Here is a 17,443-nt window from a genome sequence, read left to right on the forward strand (position 1 = left end):
GCCTCGAGATCAAACATGAGCTCCTCCACTGTGTCTGCTACAACTTCTGCTACTACTGGTCCGGTGCTTCCACCACCTCCTCCAAGGATGCAATCTTCTTCGCAACCTCAGGACATTATCCCTACTCGGAATGTTCAGGGATCTGCTCCGATTTTGGCCTCTAATGATGAAATTCTAACCTTATTTGGGAGTGTGCAGGAACAAATGAGGCAGCAACAGGAAACAAACTAGATGCTGTTGAGGGAGATACAACTCCTGAAGTCCGGCTCGAGCAGACATGCTGAGGATATCGTCACTCCACTACAGCCCAGAACTTTGAACTTTAGTACAGCTGTGTATACTGAGGATAATAGGGGGAATATTGTGCCCAGCCTTCCTCAGAATCATACTCCTGAAATACCCTCCTCGGTTAGGATGTCAACCGTGAGGAGCTCAGGATATGCTTTAGGATATGGGCAGAATCTTCCGACTGGTAACGTATCTAATAATAATAATGCTATTGCCACTAACAGTGTTGGATCTTTGCAGGATACAGCTGTAACGTCAGAATTATCCAGGGAGCTTCAGAAGCTAAAGGATATGATATCCAGTGTACCTGGGGTGGTGCAGCCAATTCCTGAAGTATCCCAGGATAGCCACAGGATATCTCGGTTCGTACGTCCTATATGTGATGCTGAAATCCCAAAAAGATTTCAGACTCCGAACATGAAGCTTTACGATGGAACCACGGATCCTGAAGAGCATATTGCCCAATATAGGGAAAGGATGGAGATCAACCCTATCCCTCCGGATCTCAAGGAAGCTTGCCTGTGCAAGGGTTTCGGTTCTACTCTGACAGGATCAGCCTTAAAATGGCTGTTAAATGTTCCTCCGCATTCGATTACATCATTTGCCCACTTAGTGAATTTATTTAATAGTCAATTTTCTTGCAGTCGGAGTTTTGAAAAACTAACCAGTGATCTTTACAGGATAACTCAAGGACCTCCGGAATCCTTGAGGGATTATGTGAACAAATTTAGTCGAGAATCCTTGGATATCCCACATCTTGATGTTGCAATAGCTGTGCAAGCTTTTAAGATGGGGTTGTAAAAGGACTCTCAGTTTTATCAGGATCTTGTAATGAATCCCTGCAGGAATCTCGACGAGGCTCGTAACAGGGCTCTAAGATATATTCGATTGGAGGACGACAAGAAAATGCAAGAAAGGATGAATGCATCTTCAACATACGAATCAACTAACAGGAAGTCAGAATCCTCGTACAAACCCTACCGCTCCAAGCCATATGGCAGAAATGATAACAAGAGAGTGAATGCTGTCGAAGACGAGGATCCCGAAGAATATCCTGAATTATCCGAATATTGTTTTTCTGTTAATATACCCGAACTAATGTATGCTATGCAGGGTCTGGGAGATAAAGCCAGGTGGCCTCGGAAGAATCAACAAAAAGCTGATTGGAAGGATAAATCCAAATGGTGTGCCTTCCATGAGGATTTCGGACATGTTACGGAGGATTGCATTGCCTTGATGAAGGAAATAAGCTATCTTCTGAGCAAGGGATATCTAATAGATCTCTTGGGAAGAAAGAAGAATAAAGGACAGGATACTGAAAAGGATCCTGAACGAGCAGCCACACCTCCCGCGGATGCCAAGATAATCAACTTTACTTCGGGAGGATCCGACATTTGTGGGACTTCGTATTCGGCGGCGAAGAGACATGCAAAAGAAGCTAAGGCTGAGAGGGGAGACAAACCTGTCAGGATGACTACCCTCACAACTGACAAAATGATCACGTTTGACGCTGATGCCAGGGATACTGTCTAGGATCCTCACCATGATGCTCTGGTAATAACGTTATATGTGGCTAACCATTTTGTACGCAGGATACTGGTTGATAATGGCAGTTCCGTCAACATAATCCAACTGGAGACTCTGAAGAGAATGAATGTGTCTCCGATGGATATCACTTCGAAGTCTACTTTGCTCGTTGGTTTCAGTGGAGAAGCTAGGAACACGGTGGGAGAGATAAAGCTGCCTGTATATGTTGAAGGAGTCAACAAGATACAATGTTTCTGTGTGATGGATTCTCTATCCTGCTATAACATCATCCTGGGAAGACCGTGGATTCACGATATGAAGGCCGTACCATCAACATATCACCAATGCATCAAGATCCCTACCCCTTGGGGAGTTGTCAAAATCGATAGTGATCAGCAAGAGGCGAAAGAATGTTACTCATCCTCAATGAAATCCTTGACCAAACCAAGTGCAGCATAGCAATTAAAGATGCGGGCCCAGGATATCGTGGAGAATCCGGAGCAGGATGTGAAGAAAGCTATCCTGGATCAGGATAATCCTGATATCTCGGTGCTCGTAGGGACCAATATCCCTCAGGATATTGAAGAGCAATTAACTAACTTTCTGAAATGCAGGATGTCAACATTCGCATGGAAGCATGAGGACATGACAGGTATATCCAAAGACATTATTACTCACAAGATTGGAATTGACAGGTCATTCAAGCCCATACAACAAAAGAGAAGGAAATTCGCCCCTGAGCGGAATGCAATTATCCAAGAGGAAGTCGAAAGATTATTGAAGTCCAGGATGATTAGAGAAGTCAAATTCCCTAGATGGCTAGTGTTTTGGTCAAAAATCACACAAGGATAATGTAACCAAACTTTATGTAAACGGGGTATGATGCTTGGTTAGCTATGAAAGTAAAGGATCACTTCTGTGATAAAGATACAAAGACACAATGATTTATACGAGGAAAAAGCCCTTGATCAATGTATGATCTCCGGCATAAAAAACCTCGGGTGATGGCAACTACCGATCACCAACTTCAATATAATAAAAATGTAGTTACAACTTCGGATGATAATGAGCTGAGTACAAGGATCACTGAGTGTCTAAGTGTTCGAGAGTTGTGTCGTATGTTGTGTGTGTTCTTCCGAATGAGGAAGATGGGTATTTATACATGTGTAGGTAACTTATTTTAGGTAGATAGACCACTAATCAGCTCATTACCCCTTTAGAAATAAAGATAATCTAGCCTAAATTGCTGCCCATTAATCAAGCTAAGTTTCCATATCCGGTACAACGTCTATCTCCAATTTAGCTCTTGCCATATTTGTGAAAACGCGTCCCTGGATCATGATGTGTAGGGCATATCCTGCTAGGTGTTCCTGCAAAACAATTTTGTAATAAGTGGAAGTGACCGTTAGTGTAAGGATCACCATATCGTCCCATGATCCTGATCCTGAAGTCTGGCTGAGGATCACTATCTGCCAAAGAAACAAGGATCACTTGTCAGGATCACGTATAAGGATCATTTATAGTAAAATCCAGCCCCAACAATTGCCCCCAAAATATAAGGAGTTAAATGTAAATAGATGAGTTATATTTTGTTTTGAGCTTATCTCTAACGGACGATTCCGATTTACTAGCCGTTGCACATGGACTAGCCGTTGTGATATTTACGTCACTGATGTGACGATCCCTGCAAATCATCATTATAAATAGGAGATAGGGTTAGGATCATTTTGTATTTAAATTCGAAGTATCTCCCTTTATAACCATCATTGAAGACTCTTGATCAGGTATCATCTTCTTCTTTCTCTTCTTTGCTCTGTTCTTTCGTGCTTTTACTCTGTTTTTTGTTCAAATATGCTGCTCCGTAATTCTCCGCACAAGAGTCCCAAGAAGGAGAGTCCCTTAAAGAGCCAGGGAATTATCAAGGATTCTCTCGTGGAGAGATGCTGCTTTACTGATGTCCACATAGACAAGATTCGCCATTGTTTCCCAGCGAATGTTGTTTTCAAACCCTTTGATCCTACTGCTTTGAGTGATCTTGTCTCAGATGTCTGGGTGGCTTTTCCTGCTACTCCCTTCCTCATTGGGTATTCATATCCTTTTCCGATGTTCACCCAATCTTTCTTTTCTCTTACCGGCATCTCATATATCCAAGCTATGCCGATGATCTGGAGGGTTCTATATACCTTCGAGAGGATCATCGAGCAAGAAGGGATTGATCTGGGGATGGCAGAGCTGGCCGAGCTCTATGATCTTACTACGTTTGGTTCCCACCGGTATCTGCTGAAACGGAAAGCTGGGGAGGATCACCCTATTTTCAAAGTGACCAAGAATGATACCAACTGGAAACGTCGATTTTTCTTTGTTAAGAGGGATTCCATCCCGGATGGGAAGGATCTGCCCAAGGAATGGGCCACTCATGGTAGGATAGAGGATCCTCGAAGGATCACTATCAGTTCTGTCTCATATGATGAGGATCACTGATGTCTTTTCTTTTTTTATGCAGCTATCTCCGTTGCTCACTTAAAGTTGACCCCTGCTGCCAAAGAGAGAGTGTTAGCTTTCAAGAAGCTTGATCCTGAAGTTCGAAGCTTCCAGATTATTATCCAAGACTCTCAAGAGATATCCTCTGCGTCTGTCACAATGTCAAGTAAGTATCCTCATAAAAAATAAGTTCTATGTGAAAGTATTTAATTCATCAAGGAGACTTATCTTGTTTTTTGAATTGTGTAGGTGCTGGAAAATCTGCCAGGTCTGTTAAATCTGCCTCCATGTTTGGGATAAGTGACCTTGCCAATGTCACGTCTTCTAAGAAGAAGAAGGCTCCTGCCGCCAGCCCTTCAGTCTCAGCCCCTAAAGCACCTGCCCGAGGCAAAGGGAAAAAGAGGAAGGCTTCAGATGACCTTCAAGGATTTCCTCTTCTCCGTCAGCAATTCCTTGACTATTTTGATGAGGTTAGGATCACTGCCCCTGTTAATTGTCTTCGACAAGTCCGAGGATCACATGTGTCTGATGTTGCTTTCCTGTTGTCTTCTTTAGAAATTCTCCGAAATGGAGACTTACGTCAATCAGGTTGAGGATCAGGATCGTCAAATTGCTGACCTTCAACAGACGTGTGGGCTGAAGGATCTTAAGATTGCCGATCTTGAGAAGGAGATCCGGGCAGTCAAAGATGAGGCTGTTAAAGCGTTGATCAAGTTTGATTATGAGAAGCATGACATTACCCAAGACGCTAAGGTCTCTGCCGCGGTAACCATGTACAAGATACAACTGCAGATGGCTACGGAGGCTCAGGATCCTTCCTTTGACAGGAGCACATGGGATGTCGAAGGTTGGAAGGCAAGGCTAGCAGAGTTGGAAGATGACGATGATGCTGAGGATATCCCAATGCTGGAGGGAGGTGATGTCGAGAGGGATCAAGGTGGAGATGCTGGTGGTGATGAAGCAGCGAAGGTGTAGGCTGCATGATTGGGCGATGATGGATATTTTGAGACTAGGCCGGAGCCCAATTTTTTAGGATTGGTAGTGGTTTTTTGCGGTAGTGGTGTTTGTGAACAATTATGGTTTGTAATTTAAACAATAGTTTCTTAGGGTTAAGGATCCTGGATCCTTTTAGACAATAGGTAGGATTACAAAAGGTGGAGGGATCCTCTGTTTGGGGGATGAAGCCTTTGTGATCCTGCCGCTTTTACTTTCCTGCAAAAATGCTAAGACCGCATAGACAATGGACACCCTTTGCCAACCCATGTGGACGGGCCACGTTTTGCTGGTAGAAATGTGGGTTGGCAATTTTGACAACTTTTTGAAAGGGTTAATGATCCTTTTGTTTAATAATATAACTTAACTTTTCTGGCTTATCTTGCGTTGTTATCCTTCAATAATCCTCTTATTTCTTAATTGCTATATTTGTTAAAATAACGAGAGTTTGAAAAAGTGTTTAATAAACTTAGGATATGATCCTGGATCAAATATCCTTATATTGAAAATTCTTAAAGCGTTTTAGTTCAAGGATCATAGGTTCGGTTGTCAAAGTATAAGGGTTGGTTAGGATAAAGAGTATAGTCAAAAATAGTCAAGGATCATACCTGAGGATCCACGTAAGGATCCTAACCTTCAATCAAGACAACATAGATAAGACTTTGATAATTAATAAGGATTAAAGATCCTTATATGTTTAGACTTCCAAAACCTGAAAAGTGAGATGTAACTTGGGACTAAGCCAATGTAAAAGATAAATGAGTAACTGGGGACATGCCCAAAGTATAACTGAGGATGATTCCAGAGGATCACTGGGGACAAGCCCAAAAAGATAACTGGGGATGATCCCGGAGGATCACTGGGGACAAGCCCATAGGATAACTGGGGATGAGCCCAAAGGATAACTGGGGACAAGCCCAAAGGATAACTGGGGACAAGCCCAAAGGATCGTATGTAAACTGGAGTATGGCCCTTTCTGGCAACTATCCAAACTTAGTGACATGAAAATGTCAAAACCTTAGCTAACGTGAAAACGTTAGAAACCTTAGGAACGGATGTATGGTGCGTCCACCATTATACGTAGGATCCTGGGTATAGCCAGTACGATGAGGTCGCCAGCCCCGAAAGTGGGTACTGATCCCAAAGACGTGAACTATATCAGGATCATCGTGCGCTGCTGGCGGAAACTGGGGATAATCCCAAGGATAACTGGGGTTGTACCCAAGGATCTGTGGTGCTTTTGGAGATCTTTGACGATTTGCTGAAGATACCTGAACTATCATAACTCAAATGGTTTGTGAGTAGAGGATGAAGGATACATGATCCTTATCCTTAGGCAAAAAGTAAGAAAATGCAATAGTTTTTAGGATAAGCATATTACCAGAGTAAGGATCATCGATATCTCCAGGATCCTTCAAGGATACTTCAACGTAAGGATCACATGCAGGAAGGATCATGTTCACATGAAATATTTCTTTAAGTGAACAGCATTCCAGGCTCTAGGTAACAAGTTTCCTTCCATGGTTAGCAACCTGTATGCCCCCTTTCCTGCTTCAGCTTCAATCAAGTAGGGACCTTCCCATTTTGGTGCTAGCTTCCCGTCGGCAGGATTGATAGTATTTTGAAATGCTTTTCTCAACACCATATCTCCGACTTGGAACTTCCTTATCCTGACATTTTTGTTGTAGGCACCAGCCATCCTTTGTTGGTAGCTTGCCATCCTTATCCTGGCTAGATCCCTGTTTTCCTCAATAGTATCTAAATCCTGAGCCAGGATTGTAGCATTTTCTTCAGGATCACGAGCACTTGTTCTAGCAGTTGGGATCACCATTTCTGTTGGGATCACTGCTTCTGCCCCAAATTGTAACACCTCGAAATTTTCTGTCCAATGATGTGTTAACACGTGTCATTTGATTACACGTGGCATCTATAATAAATAAAGGACTAATTTTGACAAACCTTGAAAGTATATATAAATTCGAGGGTTATAAATGTCAACAAGGGTAAATATACTGTATAGTATCCCTAAATAATGCTTAAACCTTCAAACGAATAAATTATAGATCGTACAAAAATAAAACGCGGAAGAAAGTGAGAGATTACAAACTACAGGGGTTAACTGTGTCAACATGTTTAATAATACCTCTGAGTGACCCTTTAACGTTCCAAAGACTTTGTAACGGTATTATACCCTCACTAAAATAATATATATGAATTTCGCGGAGTTTCGATATGAAACGAGAAAGTTACGATCGAATTCGTAGAAGAAGGGTTAAAAGCGTCAACAGCGAAAGTTAAGGCTTTCCAATATAATTAATAAATAAACCGGGGACTTAATAATGCGGGTAATTAACACGAGGCCCCTATCGGTAAATAACCGAGGGCCAAACCGCAAAGTTACCCCTTCAAATCCGAAAGGTCAGGCAAATCATTACGAAAGATTTCGTTATTAATGGCCCGATTCTGATAATCATGACAAAAGATTTAAAAAAATCAGAAAATATAACCTTAGGCGACCCGCGTGAAGTTTCAACATAAGTTGAGGCGGGCCGCGAGCCTCCTCTATTTCGCGTCTGATTTTTGAACTTTAGGCGACCCGCGTTAAAATGGCATGGAACTCCCATGCGGGCCGCGTAAGGTGCCCAGATGCAGAAATATGGTAACTACTTGGCTTTTGGAACTTGTGAACGATTATGCATGTAATTATGGGGCATGGGCACCCTACAAATGACCCATACATTTAGGGGACAACTACCCATCAGCTCTGGACTGATAGTAGAGCTTGCAATGATCATAAGTGGCCTTCTTTGGCTATAAATAGCCACTTCTTGTGCATTACCAATCACACAACTCAAAAACACTTATATCTGATCATTCAAGAGCTCTCTAGCTTTCCCTTCTGTTCTCTCATCAAGAGTTAACTTCTGTAAGTCGTTCATAACCATTTTGGTTTCACATTTCCATAGTTATAGCCTATAAACGCAACCGTCGTAACTAACGGTTGTCATTGCAATATCTTGCAAATGATTCAGTCTTATGACGAATCAAAAATGGTTATGAGTTGGTATTTATGTGGGTATTAAACCTCTAAAATGGTTCCCCCTGATCACCACTCTAACTATGTCAATTATCGAGTCAAACGTGCGGTTAAAAAGTCAACAGAAAGCTATTTTAGCGATTTAAGCACAATCTGTAATGTATATGTTATGGAACCTGTTTTGACAATCATAAAACATGATAATAAGTATATAAACATGTTTGCGCTCGTTTGAATCGATCATTTACTATATAGAACCGGTTCGGAGCCGAATGTCGCAAAAGTTTGACTTTTGCTTTGACTTCAGTTCTGACCCGTTTTAGTGAGGTATAAATATACCTTAGGACTCTCTTAGGACCAGGTCACATGTTGGTAATAACCTCTGTGGTCGGTTCATGAGTTATCCGAGTCTTTTGCGCAATTCCGTCATTCGCCTAAAAGTTGACCGTAACGGCCTTTTAAAATTAAAACGAGTATTTCGGACACGTGAACGGACCAAAACCTTGCTTGTTAAATTATAAGCATGTCCTTAAAGTTTCACGTCAATCCGAGGTCTAGAATGAGAGTTATGCTAAAAGGCGCACTTTTAAGAAAGTTTTGTATTTTACGGCGCAATTAGCATAACGCCCATTTAACCCAAGTTTTCGTCACCAAAACTTTTACCCACTGTGGTAAAATAATATTTTGGGAATTTTAAAGATTTTTAATAATTTTTACCTTGCTCATAACCTGCGGTTATGGCTACGGTTCGGTAAATACCGAATATGCCCTTTTTGGCCAAAACGGGAGTTCTACAAGGTCTTTTGACCCGATTCCAGTTGCTACTGGTTTTAAATAATAAATAAAGTATTTTAAAGCTTTATAAGCTGTTCGGGAAACTCAGATTCCCTGTAGAACCCGACAAACCCTTTTTAAAGTCTTTAAAATGACCAAAAAGCCCCTTCGGGGCATAATATTAACTTAAACTCGTTACGGGCATTACGGAAGGTATCCTACTGATACCAAAATACTTTTAAGGCATATTGACTTAGGAAATAAGCGTACGACTCTTATGGTTAACCGTTTCGCCTATTTGCGCACACGGTACGGCTCATGGAACTAGTTTTCGTGCAATAGCCGATACGGGTCAAATTATATTATTTGAACCCCAAAATCCAGAGTATGAACTATAAACCCATATAAAACAAGTCACTGAACTTGTTGGGTCCAAATCATACTCCATTCTCGGTTTTCGCCTTTTCGTGCGAATTAACCATATCTATATATCGGAATCAACCGGTTTAAGCTACGGCTACTATAAGGACCGTTAGGATTCTAAGAGGTTAATTAAAACCTTCGTTCCAGATTAGGAGCCCCAGTAAAAGCTATCGGTGACTTGATCTAAATTAAGGATTAATACTTGCAAAGGTAAATACTTTTGACTTATTTCCCCTATATGGGCTTGGGTTACGGTATATTAATACCGCTTGATTGAGCACTATATTCGTCCACCGCTTAGGTGGATAACTAAATAATATGATTGGCTCATTTAAACAGTTTTGTTGCTTATAAGCCTTTGGGGGGTTTAATGACCGTTGTCCCGGATATCCTTGGCATCATTTTACGAAATGGCCACGACCATCGACATCCCGGTGTAGGCGTACACCCGGTATAAAGTGTCGACATTAAAACTAAAAGACGTAGCCGTTGGTTTCTGTACTACGGTTTTACGCAAACGTGGTGTGTCTATAAATCTTTAACCCGGCACGACCCGGGCTACTGAACGCATAAAAGAACATGTAAAACGTTCACAAGATTTCATTATGAATTTTCCCAAGTTATAAAAGAGTTTGTGCCTTGTGCATTCAAATCAATTTTAATAAACATTTTCAAATGTGTCAGTTGAATGTATTTACCAGTGTAAACTGACGTATTTTCCCCAAAAAGATTAAGTGCAGGTACCTAAACGTAATTGGCTGGTATTAGCTCCCTAGCGTCGGGATAAGCCTCGCAAGCTTGATTGCAGTATCTGATGGAACAATACTTTATAATTATTTACGATCCACTGTGGATATATTCAACCCTTGTAATACATTTTGATATTACGATCAAAGGTTGAAGTTTATATATTTATTTTATGCTTCCGCTGTGCATTATATAATTGTGTGGTTTGACTATATTGTTGCCAACATCGTCACGGTAATCCCCCACCGGGCCCACCGGTGAGACACGTGGAAAACGGGGTGTGACAGGTTGGTATCAGAGCCAACATTGAGTGAATTAAACACTATCCTATTGTGTTTAATCTCAGTGACACAATTGCACATACTTGAGTCTAGACAAGAACTTAGGACAAATTCGGATTAATACTCCTTTTTGTCTTTATTTTCGATTTGAATTTTAATAAGTTTTGGAGCAGGAAAATGCCACCTGTTATATTCCGAGGAAGAGGAAGGGGACGAAGAGGCCGAGGAGAAATCGTGACACATCACGATCAGGAAGCTGGACCATCTGGTACAAGACATCCTTCGATGACACGAAGCGAAGAGCCACAACGACGAAGAGATCTTTACGAACCAGCGAGGCATTCCACTTCGCACAGCTCGACGCCATCCTACCGGCACTCCTTTGGACCAGATTCAGAAAATAATCCCAACAACCCACAACCTTCCTTCATACCTCTACAACGTTCGGTTTCGCACCGGAATTATGACGACCCTAGTCCATACTACGTAGCTCAGTTTAACCCGGCTGACTACATACAGGAACCTTCAGGATTTGTTCCACTAGGGCCACAAGACCATTTTTCTGAAGATCCCATGGAGGAAGATGAGGATCCAACTGAACCAGCTCGTGGTACGCCCACGCACCCGATAGAAGTATCTGATGGATCTTCATATCATGGTCCGCAGTATCAAGGCCCAGACAGCTTTATGGCCTTGTTTGACCGACATGAGTGGTACAACACACCATCTCATCAGACATCGCAACCGAGACATCCACAGGATCCATCTGAGGATTCACGCTTTGAGGCAGTTACGCCGCCACCTCCGCCACCGGCACAACCAGTAATACCTGATCCGCCGAGGCGTAGGAGGACCAATGCTCGTATGTCTACACGAGGAGGAGGGGGTAACCACTTCAGCACTCCTCGACATTCTAGTAGTAGCCACTACCCGCCACTACATGAAGAAGGACCTTCAAGTCCTATACAGGAAGCGAACTCCGCACCTACTGCACGAAATTCGCCACCATTTGGGTATGACCAACCCATACCAGCTTACACAGGTCCAACGGCTTACAACCCGTTTGAACCGTCACAAGCACAATACAACTACGGCTATGAGCGCGACCCATATGTGGTGTCGGCTAGATATAATGCGCGCTACCCGGACGGAGCACATGGAAACATGGGACCACCGGATTACTCAGCTCATGGGTATCCAATACCTCCCAGACCTCCAGTTCCGCATCAAGCGCCACAACCACGATTCTCTCCTCCTGAACAGGAAGAAATACTCCATCGACTAGATCGTGTGGAGAGAGAGTTTGAGGAAGAAAAGAAAAGCCACCGAGGATTTCTCAAGGGCTTGGCGAATCTACTAAAGGGCAAAAAGAAGAAACGTGACCACTAGTCCTTGATAGTAATACGAATGTAATTTCTATTTTGAAATAAGTCCCTATGTGGACAACTTATCGTATTTCAGTCCCTACGTGGACATATCTTTAGTCCTTGCATGGACACCTATCTTATATTAGTCCCTGCGTGGACTTGTCACTTATTTTAAAACCTCTATGGAGGTATGTATTATTTGAAAGACCCGTTTAGGGCAATATGTAATTGTATTTGAGATTTTGGAATGTATGTTATGAGTTTTGTTTTAATATATATAAAAATAAAACAAAACCATTCCTTTTATATTGATCTGCCTAATAAAGAATCTTAAGGGGGTGAAACCTAGCTTGGGGTCTTTTAAGATCAGTCAAGATGGTACGACCTAGCTGAAAAGATTCTGATTCCCTGTTAACCTCTGTACGCATGTTAACATTCATGGCAGATGTGATTCGTTATAATCACGCACGTCATTCTTATACAATAATCCTTTGAGGATTTCAAAACCCAACTAAATGATATATAGATCGTGGGTTAAATCACCAATGAAGGTGGTCAATATTACAAAGACATCCATTTAGCGATGCAATGCCTACGGGCCAGTACTATAAAGACATCCATTTAGCGATGCAATGCCTACGGGCCAATATTATAAAGACATCCATTTAGCGATGCAATGCCTACGGGCCAGAACTATTAAAACATCCATTAGTGATGCAGTGCCTACGGGCCAGAACTATTAAAACATCCATTAGTGATGTAGTGCCTACGGGCCAATATTATTAAAACATCCATTAGTGATGTAGTGCCTACGGGCCAACCATATTAACACATCCATTCGAGATGTAGTGCCTACGGGCTAATCATATTGAAACATCCATTAGAGGTGTAGTGCCTATGGGCCATAATAATTGTCTTATAACGACAAAGAACAGTGGTGGTCTATGACTCCCTGTCAGAAAGAGATAAAAGAACTACGGTTCAACTCTCTATGCCTTTGATTCTCTGGAATCTCGGCTAATATTATAAAACATCATCGTGATTAGGCTGTATGCCGCCAATACTATTTATATAGTTAAAATAGGATATATTCAAATCCTAATATTTAATGAGTTAATAAGTTAACCGAATATGGTCTCTGTACCATGGTTGACAATTTGTCATAAAAGACAATCACATAATAATCTCCTAAAGTAAAATTTTGTTATCTTCTGTAACAGATTCAAGTTACAATGGCGGATCCCAATGGAGAGAACAGCCACACGAATGAAGATGACTATGACAATGCGTCAGTACATTTGACAGGCGCACAACTGAAGGCTCTGATCAACAATGCTGTCCAGGCAGCTATTGATCGTCAACATACTGAGTCTCAAGGCAGATCTGTGTCAAAACCACCCTCTAAACCAAAGACACACTCCAAACCACCCTCTGAACCCAAGAAAGATGACGACAAGCATTCGTCTACTGAGCACAGCGTTCACCGCGATAGAGAATATACTGATGCGTCCAGTGCTAAGGGTTGCACCTACAAATACTTTGTATCATGTAAGCCCCGTGAATTTACAGGGGAAAAAGGTGCGGTTGATTGTATCACCTGGCTGGACGAGATGGACACGATTGTGGACATCAGCGGGTGCGCTGAGAGGGACGTGGTTAAGTTTGTGTCCCAGTCATTCAAGGGCGAGGCCCTGGCGTGGTGGAGAGCTCTGGTGCAGGCTTCAGGTAAGTCTGCCTTGTACAAAATGTCATGGGGGGAGTTTATTACCCTCATAAAAGAAAACTACTGCCCTCAGCACGAGGTTGAGAAGATTGAGGCGGATTTTGTCTCACTGGTGATGACAAACCTGGATTGTCAAGCTTATCTGACAAGCTTTAACACTATGTCACGCCTGGTGCCATATCTTGTGACACCAGAACCACGAAGAATTGCCCGATTCATTGGGGGCTTAGAGCCGGCGATCAAGGCCAGCGTAAAGGCCTCTAGGCCAACGACCTTCAGGTCAGTTACTGACCTCTCCTTGTCTCTTACACTTGATGCTGTCCGTCTGAGGGCACAAAGGAGCAAGGAGGCTGAAAAGCGAAAACGTGAGGATGATACCTCACGAAAGTCCGGTAAAAAGCACCGTGGAAACGGTGAGGGCAAGAAAGGGTCGGAGGCAAAGAAGGAGGGGCAAGCTGATGGAAGACCTTACTGCAAGGTCTGCAAGAAACCTCACTCCGGGAAGTGTAGGTTTGCGTCTGGTTCACATTCGCAACAAAAGACTCCATCCTGTGGACTATGCAAGTCCAAGGATCATAAGACAGTGGAGTGTAAAAAGATAAAGGACGCAACCTGCTATAATTGTAATGAAAAGGGGCACATAAAGAGTAATTGCCCGAAGTATGCCAAGAAGGCGGAAGAAACGAAGAAATCAAATGCGAGAATTTTTCGCCTGGATGCAAAGGAAGCGGTTAAGGACGACACTGTGCTTACAGGTACTTTTCTCGTAAATAATATATTTGCAAGAGTACTGTTCGATTCTGGCGCTGATAAGTCCTTTGTAGACCAGAAATTTTGCCAACTACTAAATATGCCAATCAAAACCCTAGACGTAAAATACGAAGTAGAGTTGGAAGACGGCACGATAGAAACCGTCTCTACTGTTCTAGAAGGATGTGAAATATCCATTAGGAACCATTCTTTTCCTTTATCTCTACTTCCTTTCAAACTTGCGGGTTTTGACATTGTGCTAGGCATGGACTGGTTATCCCGTAATCAGGCCCAAATCATTTGCGGCAAGAGGCAGATAGTTTTAAAAACTCCGAGTGGTGAATCTCTTACCATTCGAGGGGATACGCATTACGGATTGCCCAAAGACGTATCTATGCTGAAAGCTTCAAGGTGTTTGAACAGAGGCTGTGTAATTTACATGGCTCAGGTGATAATAGAAGAACCAAAGCCGAAGATCGAGGATCTTCCTGTCATTTCTGAATACCCCGAAGTTTTTCCTGAAGAACTACCTGGTTTGCCACCAGATAGGCAAGTGGAGTTCAGAATTGACATCATTCCTGGAGCAGCTCCGATAGCAAGAGCACCTTACAGATTAGCGCCAACAGAAATGAAAGAACTGAGGACCCAGTTGGATGAACTGCTGGCGAAAGGTTTTATCAAACCTAGTTCATCTCCCTGGGGAGCTCCTGTCCTATTTGTAAGGAAGAAGGACGGATCGATGCGGTTGTGCATCGACTATAGAGAACTGAATAAAGTTACCATAAAGAATAGATATCCTTTACCAAGGATCGATGATCTGTTCGACCAACTACAAGGAGCAAGCTACTTCTCCAAGATCGACTTAAGGTCGGGTTATCATCAACTAAGGGTCAGAGATGAAGATGTACACAAGACTGCATTCAGGACTCGCTATGGTCATTACGAGTTCCTAGTGATGCCTTTTGGGCTCACAAATGCACCGGCTGCGTTCATGGATCTCATGAATCGCGTTTGCAAGCCATACTTGGATAAATTCGTCATAGTCTTCATAGACGATATCCTGATCTATTCTAAAAGCCAAGATGACCACGAGAAGCACCTCCGTTGCATTCTCGAATTACTACAACGTGAGAAACTCTACGCCAAATTCTCGAAATGTGAATTTTGGCTACGAGAAGTTCAGTTTTTAGGACACGTTGTGAGTGAGCGTGGTATCCAAGTGGATCCCGCTAAGGTAGAGGCAGTCATGAACTGGCAAGAGCCAAAGACGCCTACCGAGATTCGTAGCTTCCTGGGTTTAGCAGGATACTACCGAAGATTTATTGAAAATTTTTCAAGGATTGCTGCGCCCTTGACTTCTTTGACCAAGAAGAAAGAAAAGTACATTTGGGGCCCGAAACAGCAAGAGTCCTTCGAAATACTGAAGCAAAAGCTAAGCAACGCACCTGTGTTAACATTACCGGAAGGTACAGATGAATTCGTAGTTTACTGCGATGCATCGCACACAGGCAAGGGGGTGATGCGCTTCGGCAAGAAGGGCAAGCTGAGTCCAAGATACATAGGGCCTTTTGAGGTCATTGAACGAGTCGGATCAGTTGCCTATAAACTGAACTTGCCTGAAGAGCTCAATGGAATTCACAATGTGTTCCACATCTGCAATCTCAAAAAGTGCTTCGCTGACGAGTCGTTGGTGATTCCACACACAGATGTGCATATAGATGAGAGCTTAAAGTTCATAGAAAAGCCTTTGTCGATTGAAGATCGGCAGGTGAAGAAGCTTCGCAGAAAGCACGTACCGATTGTAAAAGTCAAATGGGATGCTCGTAGAGGTCCTGAATATACGTGGGAAGTCGAAGCTACAATGAAAGAAAAATACCCCTATTTATTTGAGTAAATCTCGGGTCGAGATTTATTTTAAGGGGGAGAGGATGTAACACCTCGAAATTTTCTGTCCAATGATGTGTTAACACGTGTCATTTGATTACACGTGGCATCTATAATAAATAAAGGACTAATTTTGACAAACCTTGAAAGTATATATAAATTCGAGGGTTATAAATGTCAACAAGGGTAAATATACTGTATAGTATCCCTAAATAATGCTTAAACCTTCAAACGAATAAATTATAGATCGTACAAAAATAAAACGCGGAAGAAAGTGAGAGATTACAAACTACAGGGGTTAACTGTGTCAACATGTTTAATAATACCTCTGAGTGACCCTTTAACGTTCCAAAGACTTTGTAACGGTATTATACCCTCACTAAAATAATATATATGAATTTCGCGGAGTTTCGATATGAAACGAGAAAGTTACGATCGAATTCGTAGAAGAAGGGTTAAAAGCGTCAACAGCGAAAGTTAAGGCTTTCCAATATAATTAATAAATAAACCGGGGACTTAATAATGCGGGTAATTAACACGAGGCCCCTATCGGTAAATAACCGAGGGCCAAACCGCAAAGTTACCCCTTCAAATCCGAAAGGTCAGGCAAATCATTACGAAAGATTTCGTTATTAATGGCCCGATTCTGATAATCATGACAAAAGATTTAAAAAAATCAGAAAATATAACCTTAGGCGACCCGCGTGAAGTTTCAACATAAGTTGAGGCGGGCCGCGAGCCTCCTCTATTTCGCGTCTGATTTTTGAACTTTAGGCGACCCGCGTTAAAATGGCATGGAACTCCCATGCGGGCCGCGTAAGGTGCCCAGATGCAGAAATATGGTAACTACTTGGCTTTTGGAACTTGTGAACGATTATGCATGTAATTATGGGGCATGGGCACCCTACAAATGACCCATACATTTAGGGGACAACTACCCATCAGCTCTGGACTGATAGTAGAGCTTGCAATGATCATAAGTGGCCTTCTTTGGCTATAAATAGCCACTTCTTGTGCATTACCAATCACACAACTCAAAAACACTTATATCTGATCATTCAAGAGCTCTCTAGCTTTCCCTTCTGTTCTCTCATCAAGAGTTAACTTCTGTAAGTCGTTCATAACCATTTTGGTTTCACATTTCCATAGTTATAGCCTATAAACGCAA

The sequence above is a fragment of the Helianthus annuus genome, chromosome 13, assembly GCF_002127325.2.
Source record: "Helianthus annuus cultivar XRQ/B chromosome 13, HanXRQr2.0-SUNRISE, whole genome shotgun sequence".
Classification (NCBI taxonomy): Eukaryota; Viridiplantae; Streptophyta; class Magnoliopsida; order Asterales; family Asteraceae; genus Helianthus; species Helianthus annuus.